The sequence below is a fragment of the Diabrotica undecimpunctata genome, chromosome 6 (assembly GCF_040954645.1).
Source record: "Diabrotica undecimpunctata isolate CICGRU chromosome 6, icDiaUnde3, whole genome shotgun sequence".
Classification (NCBI taxonomy): Eukaryota; Metazoa; Arthropoda; class Insecta; order Coleoptera; family Chrysomelidae; genus Diabrotica; species Diabrotica undecimpunctata.
In genome coordinates, this window is record NC_092808.1 from 100,513,171 (window position 1) to 100,531,415 (window position 18,245).

Below are 18,245 nucleotides of genomic sequence, written 5' to 3' on the forward strand. Positions count from 1 at the left end.
AAAACTAAGGTAAAAAAGTACACTGTTAGACACTTTGACCCGGCTAAGAATCGGACAAGTTTTTTGAGTTTTATGGAATAAATAATAACCCAATAACCAAAATATTTATGTTTTCTGTAGTGTTTTTGGTATACTTTTTAAATTATTAACAATCTTAGACCAAAAATGCACCATTTTAAGAACTTTTGTCTACTATAGATTGTCGCAAAGTGACTAGTCTGTAAAGGGTAAATGCACAACATCGATGCCATACTTCTTTGCAAACTTGTATTAAAATAAACGTCACTTCTTACTACTTAGCTTAATCCATCTTTTGTGTTGAGGATAGCTTAAGTACTAATGCCCACTAACGACCCTGCCTGGCTTTCTTCTGTTAGTGGTTCTCAAACATAAATAACATTTGCTACAACATACTTGGGTTAAATTAAAATAAAAAAGAAATTAAAAAATGCCTTTTATTTATGTCACATAAGCAGTTTGTTTTTAATTCTACAGTATGTGCTAGCGATACAGACCATTTGTTTATAGATTTAAATAAAATCGAATAAAATAAAACTAAAATATAAAAAAACATTTTATTTATGTATTGTTCCGTTCAAAAGTTAAGGGGGGAAGGACTTTTAAAAACCGCACTGTATAATGTTGGCAGTAACAGAACGTAGAAATATCCGAAAATAAAAATAATAAATAAGTTGAAAATAAAAGAAGTCATTGTATTTAATTTCGTGTGTAAGTAATTGTAATTGTACATCATTATATTTAAGTTTCTTTTTCTGCCAATCGCTGTCACATTTAGTTTCTGCTTCACTATCATCATCATTATTATCGTCACTGTCATCACTATCTCCGTTATTCGTATTTATAATAATTGGTTCGATATCAACCAACAAATTGTCAATTTCCCACATTTTTTTTCTGTTGATATTACGTGGTTTACGTAGTTTTCCATTTCTCTGGCGTAATGACCTGATACGCTGCTGTAATTAAATTTCGCATTTCAGCTTCTTTAAAATTCGCGTTGCGTCCAGCTATATATCGTTTCACTTCACTCCAAACCATTTCGATGGGATTGAGTTCACAGTGATAGGGTGGGAGCCTCAGAATCTTCTCATTGTGCTTTTTGGCAATATCTTCTATTATGTACCTGTCATATTTTGTTTTGAAGGCCTTGACTACATCAAGTAACTTGTATTTTAGGTAGTCTTCTTCAAAAAATAGGTCCTTAGACAGAAGCCATTCTTGAATATCTTGTTTTAGTGTTGAACTGTTGGGAATTTGTTCTGACTTTCTGCAGTGATAGGAGGCATTGTCCATTACCACAACAGTTTTTTTGGCAAATTTAGCATTACTTTATTTTAGAACTAATCTTCGAAGGTCGGTCCATCCATTTTGTCGGTAGTCCTGAGTATTTTTCTTTGCCAAAAACCACGAGCACCACGAGCTGTTGTAGCTTTTAATCCTGTTGTGAGACCACGAACAAAAGCATCGCGATGAGATGTAATTGTTTTATTAACCCATTCTTATTTCACACTGTGCCCGATATTTACCCATGATTCATCCAAATGCACTATGTTGTATCCTTCTGCACGGTATTTACGAATTGTGCGTAAATAACGATGATACTATGAGATGATTTCTGGTTTTTCAATCAAAATTAAATTTCTGCCACGTTTTATAAACACAAATTCCATATCATTTAACAAGCGATGTAGCGTGGCCTGTGAAAAGTTGGGCAAAGTTTCTTCGACATTTACAATAGCTAATATGGTGTTTATTGTTGGTGGTATGCTGTCACGAAAAAATTGATGAACTATTCTACGAATTTGGCCCCTGACACTTTCATCGTACTTGTTGTCACAAACAACACTCATTTCTGACACTTTCCTAATTACACTTGATACAGAATCGTTGTTATCCTGATTAAGATAATAATTAATAATATTCATTAGTATCTGCTTCTCTGAAAGTTTTAGAGCTTTTCCACGTTTCCATTGAACAATTTACTCCATTTTGCGGTAAAAATTCGGCGTCAAATATAACAATAGCCAACAACAGAAAATAACAATAATTGCCAACAGCAAATCACAACAATAGCCACCAACAAATAATAACAATAACAAAACAGTAACAGTACATCCAAGATGGTACAAATAATCGTAACTCGAATATGTTTACGCACTCCGAAGAACAAATAAAGACTAATTAAGGTCCTGGATGTATCAAGCTTTTAAACATATTCTGTACAAGAATTACTCTAATTGCTTTTTAATTACTGAATAACTTAGAAGAAAGTATTTGCAGTTGATATCAACCAAAATTACAAATTCCTTACACATTATGGCAGTAATTAACACCGCAGAGATATAAATAACATTTTAAATTTGGCAGTTATTAGAAATTACCGGAATAATTTTAAACTTTAAAACAAATGTTTATTTAATGCACATTTTATTATACTACTGCTACTAATAAAAGATAAAAGTTGATAAGTTACTATTAGAAACAAATAATGTATAGTATTATGTAAAATTATTAGCAAACGATATTTGTAAATTACATAAAATTGTACGTAAGGAATTCTTAATTTTCATGTTAATAACTGTTGTAAAAATGAACCTACAACTTTGATGTTTCGTGGAGAGTTGGGTCTCATAATTTTAACAATGTGATTAAATTTCACAGTGAATCATCCATTAGTTTAAAAGTTATTCAATTTGTTTATCCCAACCAAGTTTTTTTGCAATAACATAAGTCAGAAAAAACTAAACTTGCAATGAATTTACTGGTACCATAAGCAAGAGAGATAGTTATTTTATCAAACTAATAAAAAAAAAGTAAGAAAAACCATTTCCAACATTGCAAAACTTGTTTGCAAAATCATTGTAATATTTGTCGTAATCATCGTTTTGATTATTCCTAGAGGTACTTCTCTTGCATACAGTAAGTGGATAACGTCTTTTAATTTGACACGGTCAAATGCCTTTGTGAGGTCCACGAAATATAGATATGCCAGTTTGTTGTATTCTAATGATTTCTCTTGCACTTGCCTCATTATAAATATAGCGTTGGTGCATGACCTTCCCGATCTAAAACCTTGTTTTTCTTCTGCTAGTGTTACAATTGTATTCAATTTATTTGTTATTACTTCGGTTGTTAATTTTAGTGTTGTGTTTAATAAATTAATTCCTCTGTAATTTTCCGGGTCCGATTTGTCTTCCTCTTTGAATAGAAGCATTAGGATGCTTGATCTCCATTCTTGAGGAATTCTGTTTTGTTCTATTATTTTTTGGATTAGTTTTAATAGTTGTTTGGTCAAATCTGGTCCTCCGTACTTTAGGAGTTCCTTCGGTATTCTATCCTCTCCTAGTGATTTTCTATTTGTTAATTTCCTGTATGCTTCCTTTACCTCTTCCTCCTCAATATTTATTTCTTCGTTTGCCTGTCATCTATGGTGTTGGTGGTTCATTATCGTCAGCTTTAGCAAATAGGGATCGAAAGTAGTCTACCCATGTTTCCTTCTGAATGTGTTTCGTTTTTGTTAGTTCGTTCGTCTCTTTTCTTTGTCCTCTGACCATTCTCCATATTTGTCTTTGTAGTCCGTAGAAATCGTATTTCATCTCTTTTGAGAAACTCTGCCAGTGTTCCTTTTTTTATTTGTCTAACTAAAGTATTTGTTTCATTTCTGATTCGTTTATACTGGTTGTATGCCTGTTGTGTTTGTTGTGTTCTGTATTGTAAAAAGGCTTTCTTCTTTTATTTACATTTTCTCTTCACTTCCTCTCTAATCCATGGTGTTTTCTTTTTTGATATGTTATTGTTCGTTGCTTTCCTCTCTCCAAGTGATTCTGTTGCTGCGTTAATTATGTTATTTTTGAGTTTTTTTTTAGCTTTCATCAATGTTCTAATATTTCATTCCCAGCGATCTTCTTTGATATTCTTTTTCTGTATAAGTATTCCGTGTATTCCGTATTTAGTCCTTCGACTTTGATTTTTGTTTGTGTTAGCGCCGTTCTCTTGGGTGGGAAGTATTTCAGGATGATTTTTATTTTACATAATACTAGGCTATGGTCACTACCTACATCTGCTGAGTTGAGGCATCTTACGTGGATTATAACAGAGATATACATCTATCGAAAATAATCGACGTAAGATTTTAATAATTTTAATTTTACTAATTATCTACAACAATTTCCGCAATTTTAGCAATGTTAAAATTTGTTTATTTAGGAGAAAATTCTTAATTAGAATTACTTACTTACTTACTTAATCAGTAGACCCATTTGTACCTTTCGGTGTTGGGCCATTTAAAATACAATTCATTACATTACACTATTTGATGGTCTTCTGAGGTGTCCTAGCTCTTAACGAACTTTCTCCATTCCTTCCTATTGGATGCCATCTGTGTTGCTTCCTGCCAAGTCTTACCCTTACTCTGTAGTATCTGCGAGATGTCACTGTTCCATTCTTTAATGGGTCTTCCTCTTCTGTTCTTCCCTATTGGTTTGGCGTCCCACACTCTTTTAACTTGTCTATTATTGTCCATCCGGGTTAGATGTCCGAACCATGCCAATTTTTTCTCTTTGATTGTCTCGAGTATCGGTTTGATTTTAAGTCTTTCTCTTATTTCTTCATTTCTGATTCTATCAGTTCTTTTTACTCCTATCGTTCTTCTGAGGTATTTCATCTCTGCTGCCTGAATTCTGCTCTGATGTCTTTTGTTTAATATCCAATTTTCTGCTCCATATGTCACTGTAGGTCTATATATTGTTTTGTATATTGTCATCTTGGTCTTTGTTGATATTTCTTTGTTATTAAGGAATCCTCTATTTAGTGCTTGGAATAGTTTTCCTGTGTTTTCCATTCTGTTGTTAAGGTCATCCTCGATGTCTCCTTTGTTGTTGATTACTGTTCCTAAGTATTTGTATGAATTTGTCTGTATTATTTTTTGTTGGTCTATCATTACTTCTATTTGATCTTCCGTCCCTTGTTTCCTTGATATTTTCATTATTTGAGTCTTCTCTTTGTTTACGTTTAGGTTGTATTTGCTTGCTTCTAGGTTCCATTTCTCCAAGTTGTATTTCAGTTTTTCTGCAGTTTCCGCAATTAATACTATGTCGTCTGCAAATATACACATCTCAGCATTTATTATTTGCATTCTGTTCCCACCGATGCAGTATTTCTTGAATGTTTTCTTACATTCTTTCACTATCTCATCTATAACATTTATGAATAGTAGTGGGCTGAGACTTCCCCCTTGTCTAACTCCTTGGGTTGTTTCGAATGGTTCTGACTGTATATTTAACATTCTTACTGTATTTGTTGTTTTCATGTATATACTCTTTGTTGCTTCTATCAGTTCTTCACTTGCTTGTTTCTTCTTTAGACTTTCCCATATATCTTTTCTTTTGACTGAGTCGAATGCTTTTTCCATGTCTATAAAACTCAGATGTATTTCTTTATTTTTCTTTAAGGCTTTTTCTATTACTTGTTGCATGGTGAATATATGGTCTTGTGTGTTGTGTCCTTTCCTGAATCCACTTTGTACATCCTCTAATTTATGTTCTATTTATTTTCTAATTTTCCTTTCTATTGTGGTTTCGTATACTTTTGCTGCTACACATAGTAGTGATATACCTCTATAGTTCCTACAGTCTCTTGTGTTTCCTTTCTTGTATATAGGTATAATTACTGCATTTGTCCATTCTCTGGGTATTACTTTTCTCTTCCATATTAGGTTATATATGTATAACAATTTTTCTTTTGCTTTTACTCCTATATATTTCATCATTTCTGGTGCTACTTCATCGCTTCCTGGTGCTTTTCCAATCTTTATCTTTCTTATTGCTTCTTCCAGTTCTTCTTTTTCTATAGTTTCTGTATTTTCCGTGTTTTTCATGGATACTCTCCTGTTGTGGCTTTCCTTCTCCATTGTATTCGCTTGATTTCCATTCAGTATCAGCTGAAAATGTTCCCTCCATCTTTCCATTATTGTCTTATCGTCGTTTATTATTGTTCCTTCCTTGTTCATTATTTGTTTCAGTTTCGTTTCTTTGTTGCTTCTTAGGTTTTTCAGTGTTCTGTAAAATAATTTTACGTTTTCTGTGCTGTTTTCTTCCATTTTTTCCCCGAATTTTCCCCAACTTTTCTTTTTCTCTTTCTTAACTATCTCTTTAACTTTTGTTCTTTGTCTCTTATAATTTTCATATTTTTGTTGTGTTTTGTCTTGGATGTATTCTTTCCATAATTTCTTCTTTTCTTTTATTTCTCTTTTCACTTCATCGTTCCACCAAGATGTTCGTTTTCCTCTGTTGTTATTTCTTGTGGTTCCACATATTGATTTAGCTGTTTTTATCATCGCATTTTTAAATTTTCCCCATTCTTCTTCTATTGTTTCTGTTATTTCATCTTCATTATCCTTCTCTAGTCCTTCTGAGTATCTTATTCTCGTTGTTTCTTCCCTTAGTTTATAAATTTTTATTATTTCTTTGTGTTTTCTGTTTATGTTCTCATTTCTTTTTATTTCTTTTCTTTTACTTTTGAATGTGGTTTCTAGTAGATAGTGGTCACTACCAATTTCATAACTTCTTTTTACCCTTACGTCTCTTATCCAGTTCTTCTCTGTTTTTTGCACTATAGTATAGTCTATAATTGATTGTTCGTCTCTTGATTTGACTTCTCTTGTGATCTTGTGTATCCTTTTATGTTGGAAGTGTGTGTTCATAATCACCAGGTTATTGTCTAGACAGAATTCGAGTAGTAATTTTCCATTTTTGTTTAGTTTGTCCTCCCCATAAGGTCCGATGACATTGTTCCATTTTTCTGTTTCTTTCCCAACTCTACTGTTCAGGTCTCCTGTGATCACAATTTTCTCTGTACAATCATTTATCACTTCTTGTAATTTGTCCCAGAATTCATTCTTTTCGTTTTTTGTTGCATCTTCATCTGGTCCATAACATATAATTAGGTTTGTATTGGTTTCCTCTGTATCCATATCTATGTCTACTCTTAGTATACGTTCGTTGTAATATATCCAATTTTTTATTTTGTTGATACTCTCCTTCTTTATCATGCACGCTACTCCTGCCTGAGCTCTCTTCGTTTCTTCCACTCCACTGTATATTAGTAACATTCCGTTTTCTAATATTATTGATCCTTTTCCTTTTTTCTTTGTCTCTGTTATAGCTACTATTTTAATGTTCTTATCTCTAATTTCTTCCCCCAGTTCTATTTCCTTCCCATTTATACCTCTCACATTCCATGATGCTATTTTCCAAATTGTTTTGTTCTTTTCTGTGTTTAAGTTGTACTTCAATTTGTTTTTACTCCCGTTTGTGTTATTATCTTTAGATCTGCTCATGTCCCTGTTCTGTGCCTGTTTTGTTTCTCGGTCCGTTATTGTGTTTTCTTCAGCTAGTTTTTTGAACTAGTTGGTTCTGTATTGTATGTTATTTTTTCTATCTGGCTTGTTTTTTGATTCCATTTCCACTTAATGCCTTCAATAATTATGAAACCATATCCAATTTTTGTCCTTTTTCCATTAGTCTTTTCATCTGCTGCTATCTTCCTAAGATTTCTTTGTATCTCTATCTCTTTTAATGTTAGGTCACATTCTATATATACTCTATGTTGCTTATAGTTTATTAGTTTACCCTTGGCTTTCAGTATTTTCATTTTATCTTCGAATTTTTTACATTCGATAACACACATTGTTTCATTTATCTTTTGTACCCTATTTATTTCTGATTTTACTCCCATTTTTGTTTCTATGAAGTTCTCCAGTTGCTCTGCTTCTATTGTGTCTATTGGTAAGCCTCTCATAATTAGGTTATTTTTCTTCTTTTCTTTCTGACATGCTTCCAATGCTATTTCTATTTTATCTATTTTTTGTTTCATCGCTGTCATTTCTTTCTTTAGATTTTCATTTTCTCTTATTATTTCTTTCATTTGCAATTTGTATTCACTATTTTCCTTCCTAATTTCTTTTAGTTCCTCAATCATATTACCCATTGTATTTTTTATCTCTTCCAGGTCATTGTTTTTCTTTTTATTATCGCTTGCTATTTGTCTCATTAGTTCCATCATTTCGTTCTGGCTGCTGGTTTCATTCGTTGTTGGTTTCGACCTGTCTGGCATTCGGCTCACTTTTCTGCTCCTGCTAAATATATCTATCTCCTCTTTGCTTTTTCTTTTACCATCTTCATCAATCTTAGCATCCGCCATTTTTCTTCTTATTCTTATAATTAAAGTATTTATAAATATAAATATTATAAATAACGGTTACGGATCTCGACAAGCGCCGCGCCTACCTCTACAGTTAAATCTTATCAATTATTCTCGATCCTAATCAGTTTCGACTTCTACCACTTGTAAATACAAAAATACAATCAATATCAAAACAGCAAATAAATTTAGCCTTTATAATTCTGTATAGTTTTACCGAAACCTGAATAACAGACCTATTGTTTTTGTTGATAATTATTATTGTTTATTGTTCTTAATCACCCGTCCAGCGTAAAAAGCTCAACTCGTTTCATTAATTAGAATTAATGTTAATATAACATTTAATTTATTAACAAAAGACACATTTATAAAGGACAGGACAATTTTGGTAGATTTTCTACACATTTTTTCCAAATTTCACGTGTTGCAGCAGGTTTATTAGTACGTCTCCTATCCTGTCTAGTAGTATTACTTGCGAAATTTTTGTAAATACTTCCAGGGACATTGTTGCACGAAATACACTACGACCCGTTTCATAATTCCACAAACTTCTAATTGATTCGCCATAGGACTTAAAAACTCCAGCTAACCATAAAAGACCAATGTATGCTTGAAAACCAATTTTATCCAAGTCTTTCCAGTTGGTTCCAAAAACACGCTGTCCTTCCAAGTTAGTCATATTTATAATTTGGTTTGCAACTATGCCAGAAAACAGTGCGTCAAATGAATTTTTGATATCGAAAATTCGTGCACATGCGTAAATTGTAACTCCTGGAGCATTATTTATAACATTGGGCGTGGAAAAACACGACCGCGTTGATAAGGAGTATCGAGAGATCACTGGATACTACCGTCTTTTGTAGGAACTGTTACAGAAGGTTCTACAGAATGTTGTAAGTAGAATGGAACAGCAAAATCGTCACTACTTTCTTCATTACTCTCACTACTTGTATTGTTTTCTGTTTCTGATATGTACTCATCACTCTCTGACACGTTCGTGAGCTCGCGAAGCTTATCTTTGGTTAGCGTTCTTCGATGCGACATTATCAACATGCAAACATAGACTGAAATTTGAAATGTAAATGAATGCGCTTGTCATATCAGTGTCCTACCAGCCTACCAGTTGTCTATCACCCCCACTTCCTTCTACGTGACATGCCCTTCTAAATGACATCGTCCAGCTACACTACACATTTTTTACAAGTTCTAGTTTGCAGAAATTTGTTTCTATTTATAGACGTACCTGAGTAACAAACTGTTAAAAAGGATATAAAATACTGCCAACTAAACATATGTACACAGGTAATTTTTAACGGTTTAGATACGTGAGTCATGTTGACCCGAACGTATTATAGGTAACAATTTAATTTTTATCAAAAAAATCAGGAAGATAATTTTTTATCTGGTATGCAATTGAAAGACCTCATATTAGGTAATAAAGTCAAGAAACACCAAAATGTTACGCCGCGTAATAATTTGCAAAATAAGAAATAAATTTTTTTTGGGTCAAATAAACCCGAACAGGACAGCAGGGTTAATAGTTTGACCATCGCGACAATCCATAGTACCGCGATCTTTTTTCACAACAATTTATCAGCCTGTATTCACGAATTGTTTCAGCGGCAAAGTATTCTTGTTGTTTCGAATAAACCAACAACTTGTAGCTCGTAATGTAGCTCTTCCACAGCTTTTAAAAGATTTATAATTACTCCTTTACTCATACTGAACTCTTTTGAATTATGCTGGTTGAATTTTCTAGCATAAGGGACGAAGTTGTATAAATATACATTGCTAGATGCAAGGCACCTTATTTCGCACCCGTAATGAACAGGCTTCCCTTTTATAAATATTTTTGCCAAATGGCGGCGAAACTATGGGATCATTTGTTCATTTGTTGACCTAAAACGGCGTATTTTTTTTTTCAAATTTTTGCAAATTTGTTTTGTTTATCTAGCTGATCGTTATCTGCAGGATTTATGTTCCGCTTTATTTCAAGAAATCTCTTTCGAGACATTGCGTTCTTCACTAACTGAACTCTCTTATCCTTATAGGAAGACCAGTAAAGTTTTACACGTGGAATAATGTGATGTCTGCTCAAAATCAACAATCCCAAAAAAATTGCGTTCTTCACTAACTGAACTTTCTTATCCTTATAGGAAGACCAGTAAAGTTTTACACGTGGAATAATGTGATGTCTGCTCAAAATCAACAATCCCAAAAATATTTCTAAATCATTTCGATTTAAGTCAAAGTTGGGACGGTTGTGATCTCTCGAATATTTTTTTTTATTTGAAATAATAGATTGCATAACACCTTTATTGAACATTTTCATAAATAATTCAGTACCGACTTTTCATGCAACTTCTCAACTAAATTTTTTATACGATTTTCTTTATTCGAATTAGTATTATTTCCATAGTTAACGGGTTTTCTACACCACGTTAAGTCTTCGACTGGAGCTATTTTTATGGATTTTGATGACTGCAACAATTTGCATTTGTCTCTTTTAACTCATCTTCTTCATTTATATTTGTTATTTCAAATGTTCCAGGCACATCTTTCGGCAAACTATGTATATTATCTATATTATCCTCATCTACATCTTCCTTATCTATTAGGTTATCAACTTCTGGAGGTATTAAACAAACATCTTTTTCATCATCTACATCCAACTTTTCAACAATACCTTTAAGCTCTTTCATACTATAAGGCCTTTTAAGATCATTCTTATACTTTTTATGACCCTACAAATATTGCCAACTTAGTAATATTCACCTAATTGTCAAAAAATAAAATAGTGCTTACCAAGATAGAATTCACGTTATCTGAAAATACAAGAGGATAGCAATTTTTGTCGACTATTACTGAACACTTACACACAAACACATACCGTATAAATAACAGAAAGCACCTGAAATAAAAAAAAACGCTATTCAAAAAAAGTCTGTTTAGATACCCAAGCAAGACGAGCATTCGCCAGACAAATATCAAACACCACGTATTTGTCATTGTCAGGTTTACACAAGAAATTAATAAATAATTCTATATATTAAACTTATTGTCCGATGGTTGCGTTAACGCAACGCTATATTCAAAGTTCTGAAACGAAAGTTCTAAGCTATGAAAGTATCTTCTGAATGATAAAACAATATTACCTAAATATTTTAAAGCACGTTTTTTTCGAATGTACCTCGCATTTAATAATTTCTATAGTGTTATTTTGCTACTTTTAACAATATTTCGAAATATAGTCTTTTGTCTGGAAAATTTTTTCTGAATTGTTAAATCTTTCTTAACACAATACTATTCGCAATTTATAAAAAAAACTTCAGTATGAATGTAAAAAAAAAATTCATTCAACATGTTGCGTTAACGCAACTTTGGGTATAAATGGGTTTTAATACAGCAGAAAGATGGGTTGCTGAATTTAAATACCAGAAATCGTAGAAAAAATACAGGATATAGTATATAATTGAAAATCGTCTAGTGACTGAAAGAGATTTAGTAGAAGCTTTAGGCATCTCTTTGGATAGTAAGCAATATTTTGACTAAAATATTGGGTTTTAGAAAGCTGTGTTCATAATAAGTGCTGCATTCTCTAACAATGGAACAAAAAGACACCCGAATGCGACATTCTCAGCAACATTTAGAGCGTTTTAGTAAGGATAAAGTAGATTTTGTGCATCGATTCGTCACTATGGATGAGACTTAGTTCTATCATCATAATCCTGAATCAAAACAAGAGGCTAAAGAGTATTGTGAACTTGTTTCTTCGGATCCAAAACGAGTTCGTGTCCAGAACTGGGCCAAGAAGGTGTTAGCATCAGTTTTTTGGGATGCGAAAGAAATTTTGTTTGTACATTACTTATAAACTGGTAAAACAATAAATTCTGAATAATAATCTTACCTTTTAGATTAGCTAAAGGCAAAACTCGTGAAAACAGATCTGGTTTGCAGAAGAACAAGTTCTTTTTCATCAGGACAATGCACCGCGTTATATGAGCATTTTGACAATAGCTTAAATCCATAAATTAAAGCTTAAATTATTGGATCACCCTCCGTATTCACCAGACTCGGCCCCTAGCGACTTTCATGTCTTTCAGTACGCAAAAGAATTCATGCGTGGAAAGTGTTTTTTATCAAATGATGCTGTCATAACAACTGTAGAAGTGTAATATGCAGCTCTGACAGATTCTTACTTTGGGGATGAAATTCACAAATTGAAAAGTGAAAGTTTCAAATGAGCTAAGTTCTAAAACCAACATTTTGAGATATTTAGTAAAAACGTTAAGAAAACGCAAGGATTTATTTTGTTTGTTTATTTATACAAAAATTCTGTATATAACAAAACGGAAAACTTAATCTAAAAGTATAATAATGTTATAAAAAAACGAAACGAAGAATTTTTTTTTTCTTTTTTAAATAGGAAGATACTAAGTGTCCACCTACTTTTCTTTAGTATTCGGCAAGGTCTTCTTGTGCAGTTTCAACTACTCCTAATACGTTTTTGTAAAACTGTTGGTGCTCAGGATTGTAAAACTGTTTTCAGGTTCCATTATCACAAATTTAATTTTTTTTTAAATAAGTTAGCGTCTTGTTTTTTTTAAAATGTTTCACGCCATGATTCAAATTCTGAAAATAAATAAGTGGTTTCAATGTTTACATCGAACTCTTGATGATACTCTTTTTCAACACGTATCCTAACTGATTTGCTAATTTGTAGCTTAGTGATATTTACCATTTTCTCAGTAGCCTCTTTGATGTTCCAAAAACCAAAGCTATTTATGTCGATGCCATTGAAAGGTGGAGACTAATTTGCGGAACTAATGGTGTTGATCAAATCCTCCTGCATGCATGCTTTCATAGATTTTTTTCGTTTTTCTATTAGGGCAAAATCCCTGTCACAAGGGATGAAATTGTGGCCGTTTACAAAAAATCTTTGCTCGATAGAATCGTATACGAAATTAGAAACGAAAAACAGCAACACAAACAAAATAAATTTGTTTATATTTTGGCCACCACAGTTGTCGCTCCAAATAATGGAAACAGGAAAGCTGTGACAAGTATATCTGATATCTGAGTAAACTAACGTTGGCACAAACATGACCTGTTCCAGATCCATGGATAAGCAGCAAACCTTGCTACCAGGTTGTTGTGAATCTATTGTATCTTGCTTGAGTAGTTCTATTGCCTTTTCGGCTTTCGTTTGGTGAAGTTTTAGCTCACTAGCATCACTTATGGCTGCTAGCTTTGTTTATACTGCTTTCACAGTAAAATATATCACAGGTGTGACATGTATCCATTCGCGGTCGTCGACAACACAAATTTGAAAATTCACGTTTAAAAAACAGATCTATAGAATTTACAAATTACTTTAGTATCTAAATATCGCTCTTGATAAGCTCTGAATGGTCTATTAATATTCACGTCCGGGCTTAGATGTTCTTTACTGGACTTTGCTCTCGTATAATGACCGACATCGCAGGGTATTGAATTAATCTGCTCTTTTATAGCAGAACGATCATCTTCAGAATAAAGCGATTTTTTATGAGACGTCCTATTACCTGAAAAAGAAGTTTCGCCAAGTTTCTTTCTATTTACAAGAACTTCCAGCTTTTTATTTGTTACAGCAAAGGTATTCATGAATATATTCTTACACACTTGAGCAAAGGCTCCATCTTCAGTGGAAGGGTGTAGCTTACTGTTGTTTGACGTCTACTATCTTTCGTTCTTTTATATGGCGTGGAGTCATGAACCTTAACTGAAGCATCACTGAAGAGACTCGATGCATTTGGGATGTGGTGCTATAGACGCATGTTGAGGATTTCTTGGATATACAGAGTTACCAACGAAGAAGTACTACATAGAATGGGTAAAGAGCGCGAACTAGTCATAACCATAAAACGTCGCAAACTAGAATACCTGGGCCATATAATGCGCAATAAATAACGATACAACCTACTTCGGACCATACTTCAAGGTAAAGGGCATGGGAAAAGAGGTCCAGGACGAAGAAGAATATCCTGGCTGCATAACCTGCGAAAATGGTTGAACTATTATTAACCGGACTTTTCAGGGAAGCAGTCAACAAAGTCAGAATAGCCATGTTAGTGTCCAACATCCGTAACGGATAGACACTATAAGAAGAAGATCTTCCGAAACCAGGTACCATGTCGGCGCCTCCTAATCCCAGGAGCTGTATAAGACCCATCAGATAAATACCTTGAGTTTTAGTGTTCTTTCGGTGAAACTTTTCAAATAAGGATTTTCTCCAGCGATAACTGAGAGTTGTACAATGAAATTTGCACTTACAAATTACCTAAAAATAAAAAATATATAAAGAAAGATAGAGTGCAACATGATAGGTTATGTTACAAACCTCATGTGTTGGCAACGGTTTTGCTGCTACATCTTTACGTTTTCTAGTTTTATATGCTTTGACAGCCTCCCTAAGCTGTGTTTGTTCATTGTCAAAGCTGCCAGAACCAAAACTTCTTCGGGTTTTTACTTCACTCATTGCAACAAACTGTACCCTTTAATCAAAATAAAATTAATAATACTAAATTTAACAGTCTGGCACGTAACCCCTTTGTAAAGCAACAGGCAAGACACATACCACTGGTGCCATCTTACAGCCCCCATACAAAGTTTAGAATTAGGAATGGCATCTAGTGCCTTTGTTAGGATGTAGAGTATGGCACATACAACCTTTTTATGGCAGTAACTTAAAATCAAAACTTTTGGCACTTAGCACCTTTAAAACTTCCACTCTTCAATTGGAATCTCATTGGAATAAGTGTATTGATGTTACTGAATTATAAACTGTATTTTAAACCATAATATTTTTATCTAAACTTGAAAAAACTTTGTAAGTACATTATTTTTTGCACCATTATCTTACTGTACAATTTTGTCATGTAAATATTTTATGTACAATAACAAAAGTACCGCTTTTCTATTTCATTCATAGGTATGCAACAATAAGAAATACCATATTGACTAATTTTTTACTCCTATCACAAAAAGCTATACTGTGTGTCGAATTTCAGCTAGCTTTCACATTGAAATATAATGTGGCGTACATTCCTTTGATGTTGCTCAAAACCGATAGTCATCTGAGCGCGTGCTTTTTATGGTACGCAAGGTTTGATGTTCATTCAGATATTTACGACGATGCATTAGTATGCAGAAGAATATTGAATAAAATAAAAACGTTGATCTATATTCAATATAAAATTGTTTGTTATGTTAATTATATCAATAAATAACTGAAACATATTACTGTTATACATATACATATTATTCTTTATAATTTATTTCTTTTTAACCGTTTTATTAGTATGGAGAATAAAAAAGAATAATTTATTAAATTGGTGAAATATTTAAAAAAATAAAAAAAAAATATTACAAACATGTTTGTATAATAGAAGAAGACTTACAATTATTATTTAAGTTATAAAGAATGCCTGAAAATTCTTTTTACAAATGAAAACTGCAGGGGTAATTCCACGTCAACTATGCGAAATTGGTCAGGCGACTTTTCTCGATTTGGCTTATATTTTACAGAGGTTTTATACCGTAAAATGGGGTGTAGATGACCGTTGGGGTATATTTGACTGAAAAGTTCGAAAATGTTTCCAACATGCGTATTTTTTTGGTTATTAATATTAGTAAAGTTTATGCTACTTATATTCATTGTAAATGTAAGTTGAACATATTTTATGAAAATTAAGAGTTCTTTTCTTTTATACACTGAAAACGCGGCCTCGAAATTATTAACTTAATTTATAAGAAAATAAATATTCTTAAACTTTGGTATAAAAATCATTATACTATCTAATAATATTATTAGCAACTGTTGGTAATAGTTCAACGAATTATTAAAACTACAGATAAAAATACCAGTTGCTAATTTTTAATAAGTTTTTAAGTTTATTTGGAATTTTTTCTTTAAAAGGACAAAATTCCAAAGGATACGTTAATACCCAATACATTGGATCTTCATTTAACTGCAAAAGCTTACCCAGATTGTCTTGGTAAAAACTCACTCTTTAAAAATAATTTTCCTGGGTACGATTGGGCTAAGGGTTTTTTGGAAAGACAAACAAACTTTAAGTGAACGCTTAAGCAGCAACATAAAAAGAACTCGTGCTGCCGTTAATGCTTAAACATTAACAAATTTTTTTGAGGAATTAAGTAAAACACTTGAAGCTGTCGACACTGCTGCAATATTTAATTAAGACGAAAGAAATTTAAGTGATGATCCGGAGAAAAAGAAACTATTTTATTAGGACTTTTAGGACTAATTTATTAGAAAATTTTTAAATTTGAGGTAATTAGAAATCTATTTATTATGACAGAATGCATCAAAATGCTTAAATACAGTTTACTGGCTTTTATAATCGGTCCTACTTGATGAAACATTATTCTGTGAAAACAGAAAAAAATAAAAAATTAAAATGTCTTAAAAACTTGAAACATGGAGAAAACGAAGAAAACTATGAAAATTTGAAAAATCAGGAAACCTACGTGGGTAGGCAAAAGAAAATAAATTCATATATATATATATATATATATATATATATATATATATATATATATATATATTATATATATTACAATATATAATATATAAAAAAAAAATTAATTAATATTTAAATGGGAATAAGCCACAATTAAAGGTTAAAATACATTTATTGACGTTTCAATTTCCACTTCGGAAATCGTTCTCAAAATACAAACATTAGTAAATTAAACAATTTTTTTTTTTTTTTAATTGTGGAAATTGAAACGTCAATAAATGTATTTTAACCTTTAATTGTGGCTTATTCCCATTTAAATATTAATTAATTTAAAATGCCACAAGAAAATAGCTTCAGAACAATATTAAGAAACCGTTATGGGCCCAGCGTTATTCAAAATAAAAAAAAAGTGTAAAAAATAGTAGTATTGATTTATTGAGTAAAAGTATGCAAGAGTTTCTTGCAGTTCACGGATTACACAATTTAAAAAAAGGAATTCAGCTTCTGTGCAAACAAATGAAGGAGGGTGTTAGTACTCCACCTTTTATTAACTGTATCTTAAGTGTGAAAGTAGAACTAGAAAATTTCATTTTTTGTTGACTTTGACTAATGTAATACGCATTAGTTATGTAACTATGGCAAACAAAGTAATGTAAATTTATGTAACTGATAGTGTTTAAATAGAAGGCAGAAAATCTAAAATTTATAATATATACCTTGTAACTGCTATATTAAGCATTAAAATTTTTAGGTTTTCCTAGAACAAAACTCAGAGGAGAATGTGGGTTAATTTTATTGGAAAAACGGAGATGGATGTAAAGAAATTTTTATATTTATATTCAGAACATTTTACAGGGGAGGATTGTGACATGTCATTATCTGTAAAATCAAGGTTGAAGCCTGGTACCATTTCTAGTAAAATTAATGTTAGACAATGATATGTAAGTTTATTTGCATCATGTTTATTTTAGTTTTGTCCAAAGCTTATTAAGAATATAAGATAAGGTGTTTATATGCTGTTTCATAATTTTGTAGTCTAGAAGTGGTGAATTTGATGTACCATACAATTCCAATGAAACGCCATATGACTCGGACATATTACCCAGTTCAACATAAAATCCATCCACTTCCAAAGATACCCCCACTGGTAAAAGAAAAGCATCTTGTTTACAAGGTAAGTCAATGCAACACAATGAGTGTACTTTGTAAAGATATGGCATAACATGAATAAGGTACAATATATTTAATTGTTTATTTATTCACTGACGTTTTGATGTCAATATACAGAGACCGTTTTCAAACATACATACATAAGAAAGTATATTTATTTTGAGAAGAAATGTAGAAAATTAAAAGTGTGTAGGGTCATAAGTAATTTTCTGACTTACCAACTTACCAAGCTTACTTCATGCCTATGACTTACCTATTTATAAAAAAGTCACATTTTTTTGTAATATTTTTTAATATCAAAAATATATTGTTTTATTATTAGTCTAATTTTTT